The sequence below is a fragment of the Thunnus albacares genome, chromosome 19, assembly GCF_914725855.1.
Source record: "Thunnus albacares chromosome 19, fThuAlb1.1, whole genome shotgun sequence".
In the NCBI taxonomy this organism is placed as follows: domain Eukaryota; kingdom Metazoa; phylum Chordata; class Actinopteri; order Scombriformes; family Scombridae; genus Thunnus; species Thunnus albacares.
This window is the reverse complement of record NC_058124.1, coordinates 16,731,002-16,754,068: the sequence shown is the minus strand read 5'-3', so window position 1 is coordinate 16,754,068 and position 23,067 is coordinate 16,731,002. Positions and strand designations below refer to the sequence as shown.

The 23,067-nt window shown below is 39.1% G+C and overlaps 1 protein-coding gene across 3 annotated transcripts in view; it reads right to left on the bottom strand.

Moving 5' to 3' along the window:
• Positions 1-23,067, bottom strand: part of LOC122969840 (teashirt homolog 1-like) — a 177,866-nt gene that overhangs the window by 140,310 nt on the left and 14,489 nt on the right. The window lies entirely within an intron of this gene.

The following is a 23,067-nucleotide window of genomic DNA, read 5'->3' as shown; positions in this document are numbered from 1 at the left end:
CAAACACAGCATTGTGGTAGGCAGCCACAAAACACAGACACAGCTCTCAGTCACTCTACAGGCATAAAGGCAAAACAGAAAAAGGATGAAATTTAACAAAGACATGACTTGAGTTTATTTATATTAATGAAACATGCCTCAGATAATGGTGGCTTTAAATTTTTACCATGTGGTATTTGTAAAAGACAGAGCAGTGGGTAATGTGAACAAGGAGCTGATCTTATTTTTTGAGGAACTGCACATATTAGTGAATATGCATATTGGAGCATGTCTTGCAATTTCCATATTTAGCTCCACACCCTTAGGTGGTTCTCTCAGTCTCCAGGGGCGACAGCCACTCTTGAGTGTGATTTGTCCCAGGGGCTGTTACACATGCTGAATAAACATGAGCCTAATCCTCCTTCCGCTACACTTGTAAGGGGTCAAAGTTCGTATTTACAAGAACAGCAAATCCACTTACAATCAAAACGTGTTTTGAGAATGGGCCGTTTTATATAAACTACATGCAAGCCATCGTAACATTTCAATGTCTTCTGTATGTACAGTATATGTCACATTTGCCAAAACTCAAGGTACCTGTTTGGACATTTTTAATATCACTAATTGGCAATTCCTACTTTAGGATTTTAGTGGTCTATCAACACAAATTAAGGAGGAATACAGTCAATTTCTTTTATTTATAATCTTACTGTAAATGCCTGCAATCCAATCCGTTACAACTATGAACTGCAGTAGCAAATGTGTTGCAATTTAGTATGGTACAACTTTAAATAGCGACACAAAATAATTGGACCATTTATTGCTTTAATCTTACAGTGTTCTCGTCAAGATGCATATCAAATATTTTCCATCAAAGATAATATTCCTTTAGGTCTCTAGATAATCTTTTGTTCTAAAAGAAACTCTGCATCGTCTGGATACAAAGCAGATAGGGGAAAATATATTGGCCTCTTTAGGATTTAAGGATTGTTAGAGCGATAAGTGATGCAAATAGCGCTCTCATCTCAAAAACAGATGAATGGGATTCTGTTTACAGGTGGGAGATTTGTCAGTTTCCCCATGTGGTGCAGAGTGCCCTGACTAACATCTAATATCCTCTGTACTGTGTTCAGATGAAGTTGGCTTGTATCATGGCTTTCTAAGGTGAAAGGGACTTGTAATGTGACTGAAATGCTGGCTGGACAAGGGTAAAGCTTTATATAACCTGTCCTTTCAAGAACACAGGAATTGCAAGCAAGTGTAGATTTTGCAGTGTGAAAGTCTCTGATGTGTCTTCTTTCCATTATTATTCAACTAACATTTACTGTTACTGATTAGAGGACAAACGATACTACAGTCTATGTCATTTTTAGAACTTAACTTCCTCTTTGCACTAAAACTAACTGTAGTTGTGACCAAATCAACACAATCTGTGAAATGAAATTGAAATTTACACTAACGTATCAATGTGAACACCACATTCCTCTACCATGAATGGGATTATGAGACAAAAACAGAACAAGAAATGCATTATATCTCAAATTATTTGTCAATTAATTGATTAGTTGATCAACAGAAAATTAATTACCCGACTACTTTGGTAATTGATTAATCATTTCAGCCAAGAAGAAAGAAAATGATGAAAAATATGGGCATTGCTGCTTTTCTTATTTACTGTGATAGTTAATTGGGTATCAGAGATCTGATCTGACAAAACAAGCAAATTGAAAATCTGAGAAACTCAACATATCCTAAACTAACAAATAAATCAATAAAATAATCTGCGAATTAATTGATAATGACAACATTCATTATTTGTAGCCCTGTAATTTACAATTGTCATGTTTTTATTTACATTTAAAGAAGCAGAAGTACTTTGGTTATTGTTTAGTAAAGGCTTTGGACACTCAATAGTTTCTCAAGGTTACAGTTATGGAAATAACAATTAACAAGGTCTGCATTCATTCAAATAAAGACATCTGTGTGCAATATTCAGACATTGATTTCTATTTAAAAGCCAGTTAGCACTGACAAATTACAGCTGGACAGAGGCAGGACACAGATGTGCATGATAATACTCCATAGGGATAACAAACAAGAAACAAACTCACTAAAACCTTGTTTAGACCTACAATTCAAAGCAGATGCTGCCTCATCACAATATCTAGTTATATGTCACAGCATTGCCTCTTCATTCAAGAGGCTAATCAAGAGTGATCTTGCACGATGGTGCACAATTATGTGCAATCTGATGATTTATGAGGTTGCAACAACTGGGTTACAACAGTGTAGTTAAGGTAAGGTTTTGGTCAGGCAGCCATCTTTTTCCTCATCCATATAATCCTTTAATGCTGTGAGAATGTATATCTCTCACATTTTCCTTGAGAACATCTTGTTATTTTAAGATTTTATAGTGGCATGATGGTCAGTGATCAGTGCAGCCTTGTAGCCAGCCCAACCCATATGCATGAGATTAAAATAGATTCATTACCTTTGGCAAAAGTACATGAAAAATCCATACAATAAAAATCTAAATGGTCACTTAAAATATTAATTTATCAAAGTACGCTGTTATGAGCTGTTCCCTATTGGCAAGCTTTATGCATGAGACAGGCCTCTAACTTGTGCTCTACTTTTAGCCACCAACCAGATGACTGACCAGTGGCTCATCTACTAATCAGGGTTTACGTGCTATAAAACAATGTGATGGTCCTTGGAGGTTTCAGTCCAAATGTAAGATTGTAAAACTCATTTAAAAATATCTCTTGTCAGAATACAACCGCAAGCGTTTGTTTATTTTAAAAAACAGTTTCCCATAAAGCAATTTTAAAGACATGACATGATTCCCTGTTGTTGTTTTTTTTTTTTTTTGCTGTTGTTGTGTTGTTTAATTGTGAAATATACAGCACAAGTGGAGTAAGCAACCCACTTTTAATTGTCATTTTTTATTGCAAAACTACCTCCTTCTTCCTCTCACCAATTAGGGAATAAAAAGAGAATTTGTCTTTAGACTTTATCTCTCTATGTGCTCCATCTCCCTACTAAATCATTCAAGAGCACAGTGCTTCTCATTAGCCCGCTTAGCAAAACTTCCTCAAAAATCAAATAAATCAGCGCCCGGGAATAGAAATTAAAGTCCTGCCTGCAAGCTCTTGGGAAGATTTTTTATTTTTTTTTCCAGTCTTCCTTTCAAAGACGACCCATACTTAAGATTTAGAGCACTGCAGTCCTGAAGGCTGGCTTAGCTTCACCCTTGGGTGCCAGCACAATGAAGGGAAACGTGAATGCTGGTGTTATGAGACAAACTGTATTGGCTATTACAGCTAAGAACAGACACTGAAACAGAGGTGTGATTAGAGGTGGGCAATATGCCGAGTGTTCTGGTGGCCTAGGGATCTAACACACTGATCTTCTAATTGCATCATGCAACGAGGGACCTTTGTTGCATGTCATCTCCCCTCTACAGTATGTCTCTCCCTACCTTTTCTGTCACATCTCTACTGTCTACTAATAAAATAAAGTGCCAAAAAATACTTAAAGGGGTGGTGGGTGATATGATTATATTCACATACAATGTACTGTATATATTTGTCTTATATCAGAGATTTAGCTTAACTGTTTACATCATGGTAGCTTTAAATACTGTATGTCTGCTTGTATTGCATGTAATGCAACAAACTAATAGGCTAATCGACTGATTCTTTCAACTCTAGTGGCCACTGTTGCAAATCAATGAGCATGATTGATTTATTTAGGGCTGCAACTAACAATTATTTTCATAATCAATTAATCTGACAATTATTTTCTTGATTATTCAATTAATCGTTTGATAGGAAGGCAAAGAAGATTTCATCAAACAGATATGCGGTTTACTACAATGTTAAGACAAGGAAATGCAGCAAGTTCTCACATACAAGATGCTGGAAGCATCAACTGTTACAATTAGTTAAGAAGCAAAGTAGCTGAATTAATTAATTTTCTGTTGATTGACTAACAGATGAATCAACTGAGTGTTGCAACGACTGATTTTTGCATCAATATGATAAAGTTTCTTGATTTTTACAGTACTGAATTCACAGACTTAGAAAAAGACATTCACATCTGGTTATTAAATCAACAGTTTCTCAAGTGATGATGATACACTGTAAAATGATATTTGGATATAGAATTACACACCGTGATAGAGGATTTTATCCATATCGCTCAATCCAAGGTGTGATATTGACAATATGCAGTCATAAACATTCAACTGCACATTAAGACAGTTTCAGATGAAATGGATAATACATTCCACTGCATGAGCAAGAATTCAACCATAAAATATGGACATCTAGACCAAAAAATGAGACAGTTTTAAGCATTTTTATGTGATTGTGGCCACAAAATGTTTGGCAGCTTCTTATCGAGAGATTTAATCTGTATGTTACCGCTAAATAATGAAGAGCTTTCCGGGCAACAGATTCCCTGTGTGAGAAGAGAGTCAATACATCTTGGAACAAAAATCCTGCTAAAAAAACCACAAAAAAAGACAGAAAAAGAGAAGAATGATACTGCATTAATGTGTCAGCAATTTCAGCTCAAACTATCAGTAATAAGCTTTTTTTTTTTAAAGCCAGAAACAATCCTCTTGAGATTTTTTACTTTCAGTTCATGATCTCTTGACTTTTTTTGTTGTTGTTGTTTATTTCTCCCTTCATTCCCACCCGCCTCCCAGAAACGACCATCGATTAAATGCAAGCCAACATCTGACGCTGTTTGGGCTTGGTTTGTTTATGGAGGGTGATGGCTAGCCGCTGAGATGCAGGACTCACTTGGGACTGGACCAGTCAAATCTCGTCAGGCCCTGGATGACTAGATGAAACAGCCGTTCAAGGCCCATCCACACAGGTTTGCGTTCAAAAGACAGCATGGCATGAGGCCTGGGAGATGCAACCGCCCATGGGTGTGTTTATAAAAAAAATATATTTAAAAAAAAGAGAGAGCTTAAAAAAAGAGCAGTGAGGAATGGAAAAAGAAAAATATGATTTATTTAGCATGTTTACTGTTTACTTTTTCTTGGAGAGCAGATTAATTTTTTTTAAACAAAAAAAATAGATATGAAATCCCAAACGTATGGACTTTCGATTCCTGAATTAGATGTCAGCACTGATCACCTGTTAAAAAGGCAGACTTTGACATCTTTCACCTTCATGATGAAGTTCTTTCTGTATTTAGCAAATAATTGTACCATCAGAGATTCAGAGAGTTGGAGGTTGTGGTTTCAGGGTGATAATTGAAGCTTCCTCTGATTACTACGGAGTGAACATGTCACAGTCACGTTTGATTAGGCCTCACGAAGCAATATGACTACTGTACAAAAGTATAATTACACAGCTATGATTTAATTGATTTAACATGTATGTTTTAACTTGTATTGCTGTCACATCAGTGTTGCTCACAGGTTGAGAATTTACTTGTGGTAGTGGGTGGCGCGGTATGTGACAGCGTGGTGTGTGACAGGCACGTTCAGTAATAAACTAGTCAAACAAAAGTTTATGAATATCAAAGTTATAGTCAGTGGATGGAGTTTGTCTGTTTCTGGTGTTCATTCAGCCTCTTGTTCAGGGTCTTTCGTTGATATAGTGTTCCCCACAGCTGTCACATGTGATGTCATAATGATGTCATACACCAGTCCAGTCTTCCTCTCCGGAGGGTTCTGTCTTTAGAGTACAAGCAGAGATGTGAAGGTGCTGAATGGTTTGTGCTAAGTGTTGACTCCTTGAGACTCTGGTTAGATGTTCTGACAGTTCAGTCATGCAAGAGGGCCCCACTGTAGCTGCGTTTCCTCTACAGGATCTTTCCCAAGGGACTAAGAACCTTTTGAGGAACTCAGTTCCTCAACCTGTATTTCCACCAGAAGGACCATAGTCTAAATTAAGTTCCGGAGAGAATGTCGGATCCCCCAAAAAGTCCTGCTGTCCTGTCCCTTTTCTGTTTGCTGCTGCCTTCTTATTCTATTTTAGCTTATTATTTCCAATTTCACACTTTTTAATTATATTGAAATGTCTTTTTATATTGCCTTGTGTTTCTCTTACATTCTGTCTTGATGCCTTTTATGTTTTATATGAAGCACTTTGAATTGTCTTGTTGAAATGTGCAATACGAGAAAACTTGCCAGGCCTTGCCTGCTTGTGGGGTAGTACTTTCCAAAAGTACAGGAACTTTGGGGGCAGGGTTTGCAAGGATGACCGTCACTGATTGGTAGTGGTGCAATGGAATGTAGTTGACCCGTGATCCGTACAGATCGCCACCCACAGTTCAACATGCATGTAAACTGCGGATTAACTGCAAAATTTAATGTCTCATCGGAGACAAAGTAAACAAACTGCTGTAAGTAGTCATGGACAGACAGCGTGTGGCTAATAGGGGTTTTGAAGCGCAACGACCAAACCAGCATCTAACGGGTCCGAAATGACATTTGCAGGTATGTTTACATGCTGTTTAATGTGCTGCAGCTGAGCAGTTAATTAGCTATCTAGCTGCTAACTGACGTTAGTGGTGCACTTTTCCCCGGTGAATGTTTATTTGGTGGCTCGTTCAACAAAGTAAGCTGCAGGACAAGACGTGTGTTCATGTTTGTAAGTTATCATCAACTTTTGATGATGTGGACACAGGCTATTGTTTCATTCACTATCATGTTTAAAGGAAGAAGGTATCATGCCTCATATTGCACTTTAATTATCTTATCTTTCATTTAAGACCATGGGCAAACGTTCATTGTTTTAATCCAAGGAGAACTACTTGTAGGCGGGACATCTGTCCACAGAACTACACAGAGAGTGTATATCTCCACCATGGAAATTAATCCAAGGATAAAAGATTGATTTACAAGTTACATCATAATTATTTTAAGGTGGGTGCATCACCTGAGCATTTTTTTTTTTAAATTTGTCTGCAAAAGTCTGCAAATAATTACAAAAGCTAAAATACAGCTGCATGTTTTAGGAAATGACTGATATGAACAGACAGTGTAAGCAGATAGTAGTTATTTGGCTTAAGCCTGCAAAACCAATGTATAGTCCTTTAACAGCGGGATAGGTGGAAGTAGTTTTCATCTTTCCAAATAAATGAATATAAATACATTTATTTTCATTCATTTGGTTAGTATTGCTTTTTGTACTTAACTTACTTAACGTTACTTTCTTGCAGACAATCCAAGCAAAATGTCTCATGTGATGAAATCTAAACGCCGAACTCATGCACTGGCTCTCTATTAAAACATCATGTAATTAACACCTTTTCCTCCACTTTTGAATTCCCGATCGTCATTCTCATCACAACTGCCTTTTTTTCTGAAGTCACAGCCTCCCTAACACCATCAAAAGTAGCCTATTTAAATTGCAGAACACTTGCAGAGGTTTCTCAAGAGGACACATGTATAACGGAAGTGTCCACCATTAAGAGAGTTAATATATAAGAAACAGCACTGATGCAAATGAGGGTTACGACAAGACTACTTTGAGGCGACTTTGTGATGCAGCAGCTATTCATCACTGTGGCTGAAGATGCACTCATCGCTGTCCTTAGCTTTATCTAATGAAGCCCCCATATGCAAATCAGCCTGCCCTTTTTCCTTGATTTTTCCTCTTCTATGTTTACAGCTGAATGTGGGAAAGGGGGCGTAACAATATGGCAGCAATGTTACAGCACAAGCACTCTAAATTCACAAGATAATGTATGTATAGAGGGCATGATATATATATTAAAAATCACACTTACTATTGCTCCAAATGCATCTGTATACAACACACTCCTGCAGCGTTCACTGACTTACTTTTTACTTCTACATTATATTACAGCTCTTTAAAGCTGTTAGCAAAGTCCTGACTGAATGTGACATTTTCTGTCATAAACTGAGTAACTTATTGTAGAGCCCTTCCTCACAAGAAAAACAACAGAAAAGGTCTAAAATTCAGGCTGGCAAAGACCATCTATAGTTACTTTTATGCCATCTAGCAGCCATAGTAGTTTTGACCCGTTGAAGTGATGCAGTTCAGATGACGTCGATATAAGATAACTTGGTAAGATGATTTTGCCATCTAGTAGATATGGATAGTTAAATGGCAAAAAGCCGACTGCTGCAGGAGATCACTGTTTGCTTCCCTTTTCCAACTGCAAGTGTCATGTTTCCAACCACGAGTCGGGACAATTTTTTAAAAACATAATTTTGTGGTTTTTACTGTTGCTATGATGACGAAGGTTGTGTAACTTACAACCTGCGGTACAGAACTTTTACATATAAATGAACGTCTGTTACATTCAATACTGACACCTCACATGCAGGCTATTGGGAGATGCTACAATTTACTGATGTTTCCTAAATGACTCGCATACAGGCTATCGCTAGATGCTAGCTAGGTGGTTGCACACAGAAAAGCCTCTAGTCCCACTGGGTTACCGCAGCACACAATTCAGACAGATTTTATCTACGTGGGCAGGCCGCCCAAGTAGAGCCTATGTATGGGAAACGCTGGATGGAGTAGGCTGTGGCGGAGTCGTTGATACGTAAGCACGTGACCACACAGTGTTTTTGTAATTAGTCTTGTAATTAGCCAGAAGGGGGAGACAAAAGTCCTGCACTTCAGCTTTATAGAAGTATAAAATACATTTAAAATGAATTTTAACCCAAACCATGATCTTTCTAACCATAACCAAGTGGTTTTTGTGCCTAAATCTAACCAGACCTTAACCACAGTGTTGTCATCACATCATAAATCATTATTATTTTTTAACAGTGATTTGTAACGGTTTTGGAAAGTAGCATATTACGGTGCATTACTATTGCCCCTAGATGGCAGAAACCTAACTATAGGTCGTTTTTTGCCAGTTGAATTTTAGACCTATACTGTTATTTAATTATGAGGATGTGTTGTAGTTTACGTAAATATCCTGAGGTGGCTTAGACATTCATCAAAAAAGTACAGGGCCTGCTTACTAGGCAAATATTAACAGAGGTGAGCTGATAGAAGCCTTGAACTCTCTAATATGTCTCAACTGAATGTTCATACATTTATGTGCATGTTTGTAAGTGAGCGGCACAAAAAAAAAAAAAAGAAAAAAAGATGAATATACAGTATATCGAATCAAATTTAAGGCTTGGCTTAAGTAACAGTGTAGGTATCTGACAGAGAGCTGAACAACCAAATTTCAGACATGAATATTGAAATATAGAAATGAAAGATGCACTACCAAAGATGGACAGTTACGCCGTACAAGATGCCTTACAGTTGTTCTTACACACCTCTGTCTTTCAACAATACACAGACAGCACAGGTAAGCATCACCTCACACATAATATTCCTTTCTTTGTGTGTCTTGGACACGCTGTGCATCACACACACTCTGCAGCAGCAATACAAAGCTTATCACATGTTCATCAACGCAGGCTGCTCCACAAACAATCACCAAGACATTCCCTGTGGTATTACGCTGTTGTTATCCTTATAGTTTATATTTGTCTTAATACATTCTCAGGCACTGGGCACACTTCCATGCACATACACACAGCTTAGTCTAAAAATGACCATAAACAAGTGTATTTACTGGGGACAAAAATAGCCTTTTCTCACACTAGATGAGATACTGATACTGTGCTGCACACACTGAATGTTATCAAAGTTGTGAAAGACCAACACAGATTTAAAATTATATAATCAAAGAAAAAAAAAAAACTACTTTAGATGAAACTGAGGCATACATTTGTTTGCCTCTAAAATGTACCTATAGTAGCATACAGAGACCAGACTAAACAGATTCATGTAAAAAGATCAAATCTGAGGTAGCCAAATACACGTATCAAAAGGAGCAACACACAACACTTTCAAGCTTAAGAGCGCAACTAATTTGGGATTCTGATTCTGAGAGATTTATTATGTTGGCTTTTTAAAAAACAGATTTAAGTGACATTTATACCAGAAAAACTAATTATTCAAACAAATACACCCACATAAACATGAAAAGGTCAGTCTCAGATCAGGATCTTTGACTGGCCTTGACAAAACTGCAACACAGTGTCACCCAAGATTTCCACTTTGCTTGCACAAAGTCACCTGCAGGCATTGTACACACACACACACACACACACACACACACACACACACTTATCAGGCCTGTGGTCATCTTTGAAAAAATTGTTTTCAGTTAGTGCAGACTTGCACAACCTTGAAGTCTGGATTACATGTGGACACATCAAATACTAAAACACATTGAAGTGCAATTTGCAAACGAATCCCAGTCACAACATGAAACTGTGATACAACCGAAGTAACAGATATCTTAGGTGATGATCTTTTTGAACTGTGAAGCCTCTTGACAAGGCTTTTGGGATTTAATGGTAAAATCATGTGTCTTACGATAATACGATCACATCAAGACTGAAATAATGATTCCAACAACACTAACTAAAGACTAAAACATGAGTTGTTGAAGTGGAACCCAGTTCATTGTTTCGAATAAGTTTAATGTGATATTGCATACATTACATCCATTTTGTGATATACACCAATACTGGAAAATTTCGTATTAATTTTGTATACAGCCCCAAAAATACTGTATATTTGTGGATGTTATCAATATCAATATTTCAGGTTTTTGCTTTTATTTGTACATAAACAAGCATTTTCCAATAAAGACCTGTAAACTAGTTTGTAAAAAAGTTCTCTGATAGACAAACTATGTAATGGTGTGTGGTGTGTTTCTAAAATAACTCAAACACTTGTTGGGCATTTCTGTACTGCGATTCCTACAAATCCTCTGGCAAACGAATATACTGATATTTTTGTCATAAGCTAATATATCGGCTCTGCCAATTTACTGGACTGGCTCTGGGTTTTGTGCTATTGATTTCAACAACATTGCCCATTCTTAGTTGCTACTGACCTCCAGTAAACTCAGACAGACCCTTATAAGAGATAAAATCTTGGAATCTAGAGAACTACTGCGTCGGGATGATGTGAACACACAGTTAATGACTTTGAGATGTTGGGGTCTGAGGAAGTTTGTGGCCTTAATATGGGATCACTTGGTGAAAACAGAGACCTTTGACTCAGGGATGCCCACAGATTGATGAGGTGAGAGTAAAACAGCAGGAAAGATGGAGAAAAGTCCTTGAGAGTAAAACACAGGAAGCATCTTGCACAGTCAGCTATAAAGAGAAAAAGCAGTAAATTAAATAATGTGCAGAGAGGAGGAGAGCAGAGCGTTGGATTGTGGATTGTCTTCATAGCGTTATATGATTTTAGCTCAACAGAAGTGGAAAGTAAGTCAAAGAGTGTATAATGAAAAGAGAGCTGAACGGTCGGATAACATATTGCCAGACAGCAGCCATTAGCCAGAGCGCTGCAAAAGCACATCAGGGGAAAACTCAAAGAGATAGAGAGGCAACAAAGAAAGACAGGGGGAAGAGAGAGTGAGGGTTAGAGGCAGAGATGTGAAAGGAGCGAGGGAGAGAGTGCAGAGTGGAGTGTGGAGACTGATTGCCGTTGATCTTCACAATAAGCGGGGCCGACAAGCGGCGAGCGCGCCTCTGCTCCGACACTAATTGCCCGTGAAAGGTGACCCGCGGTGAGGCGGAGGCGCTCAGCTCCGATCGTCCTCGCCGCGCGACGTCCGCCCTGATCGCACGCGACACCAGACAGCCGAGCCGTCACACCGGCCACCAGCCCCACCAGCTCAACAGCCGGAACCCATCCAGAGAGAAAGACAGACAGAGACGGGTGGGAAAGGGACGGAGGATAGGGGACCGGGAGAATTGAAAGAGTGAGGAGGAATAGAAACAGGACAGGGGGACAGAAAAGAATAGATGGAGACTTAAAAGAGGAGTGAGAGCAGGGTGGAAACATGAGAGAGAGAGGATCCGACATGAGGGGAAGTTGAGAAGAGAGACAGAAAGGAGACACAGATAATGCGTGAGCAGTGAGAAAAGGAGATGCTATGTTTGTAAAGGATGAGCTGAGAAACTGAATGATAGCAAAGAAGGGTAAAACGGATTGCACTGCTTCTGTTGCTAAGCACTAAATTGGTATATTTCAACAAAATTGATGCTATGGACTGTGTTTGTGTGTATGTGTGTGATACAGTTAAAGTGAGTGTAAAGAGAGAGAGAGGGAGAGGGAGTGAGTAATAAGGAACAACCCCTGATTTCCACCACACGAGTGTTTAACCGTGCATAATTTACTCACATTTTTTAATATACACCCTAATAATGTGATGCGGTTTTCCAAAGTTTTGTAGGAAAATCATCTTAAGCAACACAGATTAGAAATAAGAAACTAGGAGCATAACTAACAATTATTTTAACTATCAGCCAGTTATTTTCTTGATAACTGAACGTTCATGTGATGCCAATGTCTGTTTTTTTCCCCCTCAACCAATTAAACAATATAAAACAGGAAAAATCGGATGTCTGGTGCGTGATGAATGATGTAAACATCTCATTTTTAAAAAAGGTTTCCAAGTCATTTTCAGCTAGTAGTTTCAGCTTTTGAAATAGATAAAGGCACAAATGTAAGAAAGACAGAAGTATTGGAATCGAACGACAAAAGATGAACAAGAGGCTGAAAGAGAGAATGATGCCTCATGATTTTGAGGCTCCGGAGAGGAAAAGCAGCAGCAGTCAGGGTGGCAACAGGGCCGTAGACAGTCATGAGAGGATAGAGAAGTGCAAAAAAAAAAAAAAAAAACAACATAATGGTTACAGATGATCAGACGAAGGGAGGCTGGTGCCATGAGATATAAGAGGGAGGAGAAGGCTATACTGTGAGTACTGAGAGAATAAAACGGCTGGCTGGAGTTTCGCCACAGATGACAGCTCTCCAATAAGCGGACAGCGTGTGAAGCTGCAGGCCCTCCTCCTACTTCAGCACTCCTCGTCTTCTATCCAGGACACACTATCAAATGCTGCCCTGATTTCTGCTGCCATAGTTTGCTCTTATTGGATTCATTTACTGGGTTTCCTTGCTCTTTACGCAGTTCAAACAGAAAAGTTACTTAACTAGGAGTGGAAAGGAAAATCTCTCTACTGAAAAGCCGTTTTATATGTAACAACTGTATAATTCCTTTGAAATGCACTTTTCCTTTGCTCACTGGAGTATACCGAACACTTAATAAATGTGTTACACTGTAATGACTTCCCGTAATATTTATCAACTTGTTGGAAACTTCCAGAAGCATTTTTATTATTGATTTTCCCTGCTTCTCCTTGGTTTTAAGAAGGTTATGAGAGGATAAAGAAGAGAGACGAGCCTGGATCTTTTTACGCAGTGGAGCCAGACAGCTGGAGCCCGGTGTGGGGGAAGGAGTGTGGGCAGGCTACAGACCATTTTCCCAGCACAGATACGGAGATATTGGAACGCAGTGGCCATTAATAACAACTCAGTTGTCATCTGCACAGTCATTGACCCCCAGACCGGTCAATATGTGTGGAGAGAGTGAGAAAAAAAAAAAAAAAGAGTGTGCCTCCCGTATGTATGCGTGTGGTATGAGCTAAACCTGCTGCTGCTAAATCATGCATAAAAACATCAGAGAACTCTGCAACACATACTGTAAAAATGTATAAAAACGGGATATACGTATATTTTATTGTGTCCATATATTCATAACATATTCAGTGAAGGAATTCTAGACTCAAATGTGTGTGTAACAGGAGCCTAATTCACTTTGTGGGTAGCACCACCCTTTGGCAGTGCACAGTATTGTATATTGGCAACACTTGCATGTATGGTTCATGTTAATTAATCTCCTTGCATGAAGACCGCATGCATTATGTATTCAACTTAAGCAGGGTACATGTGTTGGTGAAAACATGCCTTCATTCATATAATGATCTGTGGTGGTGGGTCAACTGTTTTTCTCTGCTATCAGCATCTACAATAAGAACACAGTAATTCCTTATCCATGAGATATACAGTAAGGAAAACGTGAATCAATAGATGTGATTGGATTTGATTGCGTTTGATATTAAATTTGATATTAAGTTGAGGGAATTGACTCGATTCTGCAAAATAAGACCTGAGCAAAGAAAAATAGTATTTGTGGAAAACTGTCAAGAGATATTATACTTGTAATGAAGCCTTAAAAAATCATAGATGGATATCAGACAAAATATTACTATTATTATTATAATAAGAGACAACTTATGATGTCTAAGACTGAGGATCGACAGAGAGCATTAGATGAATGAAATGAAGTGACCAAAATAACAGCACTGGTTAAAAAAAAAAAAAAATCTTCTCAATTCATTAAATGTGCCTTTTACATAACAGTAATCATCATATTTCATGCTGTCACTTTCTATCTAATTGCTCGCCTTGGAAACATGTTTCCCTGCAACTACCGCTGTCCTACTGAGTACAACACAGAAAAGACAGACACACACCAATTAAAGAGAATGCAGTCCTAGTTTTAGTTACCTGCACCAGGAACACTTGACAAGTTTATTCTTTGCAATCATGTCATTTCTTACACGACCGACAATACAAGGCCTGGATGGGAATATTCTGAGCGTACGTGGCAAACAATGCTCAATTACAGTCATGGAAACTATCAGGTGAACGCTGTGAAGTTTCAAGGTGGTGCTCGAAACAAGATGTTCGGTTGTTGTCTGCTCGATCTGCGAGCGAGTGTACTGCTAAATGCGGGGTGTCGGTGCAAAAGAGGGTTTGATTTCTTCTTTTGCGAGGCAGCTTCATTTCCAGCCATTTCCAGAAAACAACGACAGGTTGGCAAATGAGAGAATCAAACACCGACGATTGGTGTCCTCTTGCTCGGCAATATTAACAAAATGATCTATCATGGAGCTTACAACCGAATTTACATGTTGGCTGCATCAGATAGGTCTCAAGTCTCCTACCAAACCAAGCAAGCAAGCAAATAAACCGAAATATTTAACTTTTAACAGCTTTTTTTAACATAAAAATAATTTTTAAAAAGTATTGATTAAAATGTAAATTAATGTAAACGCCCAAGGAAAAAGTTATGATCACTAACATGGACATTAGGAAACTTAACAGAATACAGATAAGATGTTGTCTTATGCTTTATTTGGTGTTTTGTTGTAGGAATGACTGACAATATGGGGGGAGAAGGTACATTTTTATAACCTGTACCTACTGTAATAAGCATCAGTTTCAGCCTGTGTGAGTATAATATTAAGGAGTTAACAAAAATACTTTGCTGACTGACATGTTTGGCCACATCACATTAAACTAGCCTGTCCTGCAACAAAATATCATGAGATGAGCAGAACACTATATGAATTTTTTGATGCTTTGCAGTACACAAGGATCATCTTTGTATAGCATTTTCAGCACCTTAAAAAAAAAAAAAGTTTTTGGGTCTGACCATTTAATATAATATGACACCTAAGTATCAGTTCTTCAAGTATTCTGACGTAAAAGTTTGTTTATGTGTTTGCTCTCTCAAGAAATGCATCTGTATTTGGGCATAGGTGGAAACACTTGAAAATATTTTCCCCTCTTTAAATGCAGCTCTTAAGAAAATGTCACATATAAACTGGGAAAGCAAACTGATGACTGAAACTTGGGAAACTTGTTTACTTCTTTCATCTGTGAATTTATCTATATGCTGCTTTGATGGACCAAATTTTAACCTGAGTCTCGCAACTAATCAGCTGAAAGAAGCCCTCCTCTGGCTGAAGATAATAATCAAGCTTCTAAAGTTCTCCAGTTTGGCTACACTGCTACATATCCATAAGCCATCTAAGGGACTTTCTAATTAAGAAGTTACTATTCAGGCACTTTCTGTGCTTTTTTAAACATTTAAAAAAAAAAAAGTTCCTTAACTTCCTCCAGTCCTGTACACTTTGTAGTGCTGCAGCATCAACTCTCAAAGTCAAGGAGCTTTGCTAGTTTCCCCCTGGAGACCGTCCCCGAGATTTCCCTTTGCACATTTCCGCAAGACTACTGAGAGTGGCGAGTGATAACGCGGTTTAAGATGCTAACACTTCGCCATTAACATGTGGCCAGTCCTAGCGCCCTCTCATCAGCGCCCCGAGGGTTTCTTCCTCTGAAATGCTCTTTTAGCAGCTCCCTGACAGGCGAGCGCTTGGCTTTCTAGTTAATTAAAGGGAAAAACATGGCCTTAACTGGTGCATGGTCGCGCCCAGCCTGCATAATGGGACGTAATTAACTTCCCCTCATCGTTACTTCACTTCAAAGGGTCGGGTTTGAGTCAGCCATGCAGACACACACACACACACACACACACACACACACACCCACACATATATATAAGATGTGTATTTATTACTGCTGGTGCACACGGATTGGCCCAGAGAAACAGATCCCTATAGCTCTCCTCTGGGAGTTGCATACAAGAGCCTCGACTGTCGGCTAGATCCTGGAAAAAAAATATGTTTCTGCTAACTTGTGAGTGAATGTTGACTACATGAGCATACATACATTATACTGTATGTACTCTGTAATGTAGAAATGAGGGTTTACAGGTTTGAATATCATGTTAAATCTTGGTACATGCTTTGCTGTGTTGCTTCCTTTCTACTGACCCGGCCCCTCCTAACCGTCTTCTTCTATACGAAAAAGAAATGTAAACCAAGAGGGAGGCAGACTCTCATTCTTCATACATATAAGCTTCAGTCCACCTCCACTGCCCTTGTACCTTTTAGCTGACCAAGTGTGAATTGTAAAGTTTGGAGGTTAACTGATGGAGATAAAACTTTTGAGTGCCAAAACTCAAAAGGTCCTTCACTTGATAGCTGTCACTCCTGTACAACTGTAAGCTACATAAAGCTGGAAAAAGACTTAAAGCAAAACTATGTAACTTTTAAATGTACAAAAAGTATATTCTTTCTCATCAAAAACAAAAGTTAGATTTCAAGGCAATGAGAATCATTTTTCTAAAACAGATGGGGTACGACCACTTTCCCTTCTGAAGGAAAGTAAAGACACCAAACACACAATCAATAGCAGTGATGGCAGTACATCACATTACTGTTCGCCAGCCAACATCAAACATCATAAGAGCAAGAAGCAAGGTGAAAAAAAAACAAATATGTCAGAGGAAATGCAGTGGGCTTTTGGCGAGCTAATAACGCTAGCTGTTAGCAACTACATTATTGCACACAGCTGCTGTGGGTTCACATGTTTTTACACACAGTAATCAGATCAGACATATGCACGACAAAGGATGTCACAACAGTAAAATGAAAGTCTTTTCACCTCACTCGAAGACATGTTTCCTTTACTCTCCGTTCCAGTCTTGTGTCAAAGTCTGTTCCCCTTGAAATAGTGTTTCTCTCTTGTTGGAAATAGTGCTGTACTCTTTGCCACTCAAGTATCAACAAAATTAAATTTGCCAGCATCTTGTAATTACCACTTGTGGCAGCAGAGGCCGCTGGCCAGCATCAGTTACATTGTCTCGCTTTAAATTAACATTTCAACTTTATTCAGTGCTTAAACTTCAACTTCTTTCAGCACATCTATTTTCACTGCCATCTCAACTTCTTTCACTAATTGTACTTTAACTGCCACTTTCAATATTTAATCAATTACATCAATATATTTCCAGCTGTGAGAACACTTAAATTAGCTTTTTGTCGTTATATAATTTTCTCTTTTGTTTGTCCTTTTTTGACCTTATCCAAAACCCAATTACACATATAAACACAAATAAGCAAACAGTACATGCACACACACACACACACACACACGCAGCTCCTTCCTTGCAGCAGCCCAACACTATGGGAAGAAAAACATCTGAATGCTGACATCTGCCACATGCATTTGGCCGCCAACATCGAGGTGAGCCCAATGTTCAGAGAGACTTTTTTTTTTTTTTTTTCTCCCCTCCCCTCCTCGACCAAACCAAGTTACCGTGAATTTCCCAGCTGTGAGTGAACAAGCGAGCGACAAGGCTCGGCCAAATCGAACTGATGGCTGGGCTCTGTTTGCCTTTTGCTGTTATTTATTCATGTGTTTATTCTTCCTGTCGTTATCCCCTCTGATCCAGCGTCCCTCCATCCTTTCCTGCCCCTCCCCCCAGGTGCCGACAAGGAAACACTGTCTTGTTACATCAGGTGTGATATGTACCACCCCCGACCCCTGTTTGCAGTCGTGTGTCCTTAACAGTCTAACATAGCTGAATAAATCTTAAATTGGATATTTCAAATAATTTTAAAATATTAAATAAAGACAAAAAACATGTGTTTAAATTTGTAGCCTGATCAGAACCTAAAAAAAATTGTGTTAACCTGAAAGTCAACCAATTCAAATACTAAAGATTTTTTTTGTACTGACATTAAAAGAGTATATAATGATATTTTTAAACCTATGTCATTGTCTGATGGAGCGGTTTAACTGACGTTGAACCCCGATACAACCCAAGTTTCTTATTCTTTTCCAAATGTTTCTCTGTGTGCAGTGTGTCTGACATAGCAGAAGGTGAAATGTGCTTGGTGGCTGCTGGTGGTGATGAACAGGGTCAGTGTCGGGCAGTCAAACTGTTACTGGCAGCAGGGGGTCCGACGCACGCACTTGTGACGACAGAGACCGTCCTCCATTGGTCAACGGTGGTGGACACCCCTCTTACACTTGTATTATCGTGTGTAAACTCAGTGAACCACGCACACAATCACACACAGTCCACCCCCCTCCCAACCCCCCCCCCCCCCCCCCCCATCATGAACAGTTGCCATGTCGCAGTTGGTTGTCCCTGGATGAGCGCCACGGTTACCCTGAATTTACATGTGTGCTAATTAGACTGGAAGAAATGATTGGCTGCTCACAACATCGCAGTAAAGAGGGCCCAGATTCATACGCAAACACACACACATACACACACACACGCAGACCTATGCTCGCCTGCCCGCACTTACACATATGGGCGGGCACATACACAAAGCCCTGGTGGACAGTAATGCATTAGGGCGTACCCCATCACACCGTGTCAAGAGACACACCTCGGCTGAGTTTGGGTTCTGTCACATGTGATTTACTCGGCGTCAGACAACCTCACACCCCTCCCTTCTGAGTGTACAAATCTATCTCCCTCCAAGTCCTGTGTATGTGTTGCAAGGAGGGGAGGGCGCATTAACTATTTCCTTCATACCGGGAATTTAAGCCAACAGCATATGCTATGATGCTACGTTGTATTTTCTAGTTTGTTCTTCTGAATGTACGCTAGTGAGATCCATATGTAAATTATTTATGTCTGATGTGTGTGCATGCGTGTGCGTGCGTCAGGGTGGTTAGCGCTGAAACCCCCACCGAGCTTCTCCATAATAGTCCTAAATCAGCCTTGTAATAATAACATCTCACCCTGTGTTATTCCTGCTGCAATCCTATGTGCTCAGGCCCCCCAACTTCTGCCAAATAGCCCCTTTTGATGTCTCCACTGCTGGCAGGACATAGTGGGCTCTTTACCCTCAGCTTCACACAGTCATACAGTGTGGGGAAAAAGTGAGACTGAGCATATGGAGTCCACACAGCCATACTGTCTATACACAGAGCCATTTCCATTTCCTCTAAAGAGGGGGGGGGGTTTCTCTTTTCCATTTTGAACATTTCTTTCAACTTTTTATCATCACATCCAAAGGGGATATTAGATGAGATAAGCGGAATCTGCTTTAGTGTTACATTCACAGAGATTTAACAAAGTGGAGTCTATTTGTGTTCCTTAGCTTTTCTTTTCCACAGCCAATCTGAATGTCACTGAGCAGTTTTTTTTTTTTTTCAGCTGGTGAGCTCGAGACCATAAAAGTGGGTCATGAGATGTTCTGCCAGAGCCGTACTTAGAAGAATGTTATTCAACGGATCGTCATCTCATAGACAAGGTCAAATTGGATTACTCAGTTTAGAACCTCTGTGTTCTTTACTATTAGTTTCACACCAGTGCAGAGCACTGTCTGCCTCTATTCGGCTTCAGCTTTATAATCTAAAAACATTGCACAAGGTCAGTTGTTCATAAGTCCTGTCTGAGTTGGTATTAATATGCATGTGTGTGTGTGTGTGTGTGTTAACAGAGGGACACACGTAGTAACAACAGCAACTTCATGCTAGAGCACGATTAAAATATTGCTGAGACACCACTGCTTGATTCAGTCAGACAAGGAAATACTCCTCAAGCACTATTTCAAATCTTTTGCTCTCTTTCTTCCTGGCTTTCATTTGCCACACATTCCTTCTTCCCCACTTTACATCCCCCCGTTTCTTTCTTTCTTTCTTTGACACAGGAAGATGAGCAATACACCAATTATTTGTATCTTAGTCTTTCGGAAAAGAGCAAGTTCCCACTCAAATCATGTTGAATAATTTGATTATTTATGCATGTGTTAAAACACGGGACGCATTCACAGTAATTACAAATGTTTATGTACATTTCATGCATTGCAAATCCGAACCATCTGTTTGTGTGTTATAATAAGTTGTTTGATTTACTGTAATTAAGAATTTCTGTTAACTATCTTCTGCATCGCTCAGACAGAACTGGAATTATTGGTACAAAATGTTACCACTAATACAAGATATTTGTTGAGTCCCATTGCATTTCAAGTTGTGGGGATTCTCTTAATTTACATAGTAGTGTGATGCTCAAATGTTATAAAATAGAGCGAAAGGGAGGATCTAGAGCTGGAATAATTAGTTAATTAATTGATTACTTAAGTAAATTAATGGACTTTTTTATAAACAATTAATTGTTTAAATCATTTATCAAGCAAAATGACTAGTTCAGGCTTCTCAGATGAGAGAATATGCTGCTTCTCTCTGCTTTATATCATTGCAAATTGGATATATTTGGGTTTTAGACTGCTGGTGGGACACAATTTAATGGGCAATTTAGACTAAATATATAGTAAATAGAAAAAAAAATAAACAAGGAATAAACTATAATGAAAAGAATTGTTAGTTGGAGCCCTAGAAAGATTTTTTAAAAAGACATTCATTTGACTGAAGCACAAAAGACTGTAAAGACAGGAACTATCCCACAGATAGTGGGCAGATCCTACTGATCTACAGAGCATCACATAATAATAATTAAAAAACCTTCACACTGAGAGCAAACAGCTTTGTAAACTCCAATTTGCAAATATTTAGCCCCATGTTACTACTCATAACTATCCTGTTGAGGGATGCTCGTAGGACACCGACACAAATATCCAGCAAAGACTTGTGTCAATTATAACACACAAACATACACATGTATTCAAGGAACAACAAATAACAGAGCGAAAAAGAGAGTAGTCATATGTACAAGAAAAAGTAACAGCATGATAATGATACTACTCTTTCAAACATATCAAAGCACAGAGGAAGAGCGAGAGAGTGCATGTGAGTATGTGTGTGAGAGAGAAACACCAACAATAATACATTTCAAGTGGAACAAACACTGTTTTCAATTTTAGCCCCCCCTCAAAGGTTCAGAGGTATCTATCATCCCTCCAGAAGGAAAAAAAAAGGAAATCATCCAATTTAGCAAAAGAGGGACGAGCGAGAGAAAAATTTGAAGCCCCAATTACAAGTAATTACCACTTTTCGCTCTCAACATGGTGAAATGATTTGATGCCTTTCAGAGGGTAGTCTGGTTTAGCTCAACACAGACGTCTCCTTCTGCCTTGTGTTAGTCTTTGGCGGTGGTTAATACGATCATTTGGTGGAGATAAAAGGCGGGGCGGTTAAAAATGATGGCGCTGGAGCCGGATCTGCTGGCCATAAATCACACAAGGTGGTATTGAGATGAAGCGAAGGTATGTGCCACGACAGCCTTTTGCTGCGACCAACGCTAGAAATGATAAAATAAATATATCTCTTTAGGACTCAAAAGGTGGGGCATTGTGTGCAAGGTGTGTGTGTGTGTATGTGAATGCTTTGGTTGTGATGTGTGTGAGCCTTATAGCAGGAAAGACTTCCATTCGCCAAATATTTTGCTGTATTCTCACACCGGTTTTGACTGGACTTCAAGTTAAGGAAAATAAGCTGTTAAAGACTGAATCCAGAGGTCAAAATGATGACACTTTTTGTCTGCTTGCTAAGAATTTCCATTGATGAGTAACACATATCACTGCTACTAAAGAGTGCAATCATTCAGTGTGGTGTCAGGCACAAATGGTCTCTATTAATAGTGGTTTTAAAGCTATAATATGTAACTATTACGCATTAAAATGTCTAAAAATGACTATACCTATGTTATATATCTTGATATGATGAGTTATGTACTTACATCATCCCGACAATTTTCAAACCCGGAGAAATCTGTAATTTAATCAAGGTAACGGTCCGTTTCATTTGGTCACCTGTCAATGGCATCATACCACCTCTACCAAAGAGTATACACCCACAAGATGTATGCGTCAGCGCTGTGGTTATACACCAGTGGCGTCTACCAGAGAGTATACACATACAAGATAATACGTCAGCGTTGTGATTGCTCACCACAATGGTGTCTACCAAAGAGTATATGCATACAAATAATAAATCAGCGTTGTGGTTGTCTGCCAGAAACTGCCATAAATTGACTTTTATTCAGTTTTAAGCTGAGCTGAAGGAACAAACTGAGCAAATGTTAGCAGCAGCTCGTCTAGCGGCCCTCCTGGACGTCCTGTGCCCACCGAACCGTGTTGGAAAAACACTGATTTTTTTACATGAAATTGCTTTATTGAGTGTTTTTACTGGTTTTAATCCCAGTGTACATTTGTTTTGGAGAGGAGGAGACCTCTGTGGATAATTTGGCTCCTGGTAGAAACATCCTGAATGTCTGGATCTTCAGTTATCAGAGAAACAAGATGAGCAAACGTTAGCAGAGGCTCGGCTAGCAGTCCCTCCCGGACATGTGTTCTGGAGAGGAGGAGACCTCTGCAGATAATTCAGCTCCCGGTAAAAAAACATCCCGAACAATGAACACTAAAGTAATCCTAACGCGGAGAAGCTGGTTGTTTAACAATGAAAACCACAACTCCTATGATCCTACGCTACTTCACAACGTCCTCAAACTCCGTCTTTTGTGATTGTTTTGATTGAGAGACCCCAGGCAGCAGAAATTACATATTGTGTGTTTAAAGCACCACTAACAGTTTTCTTA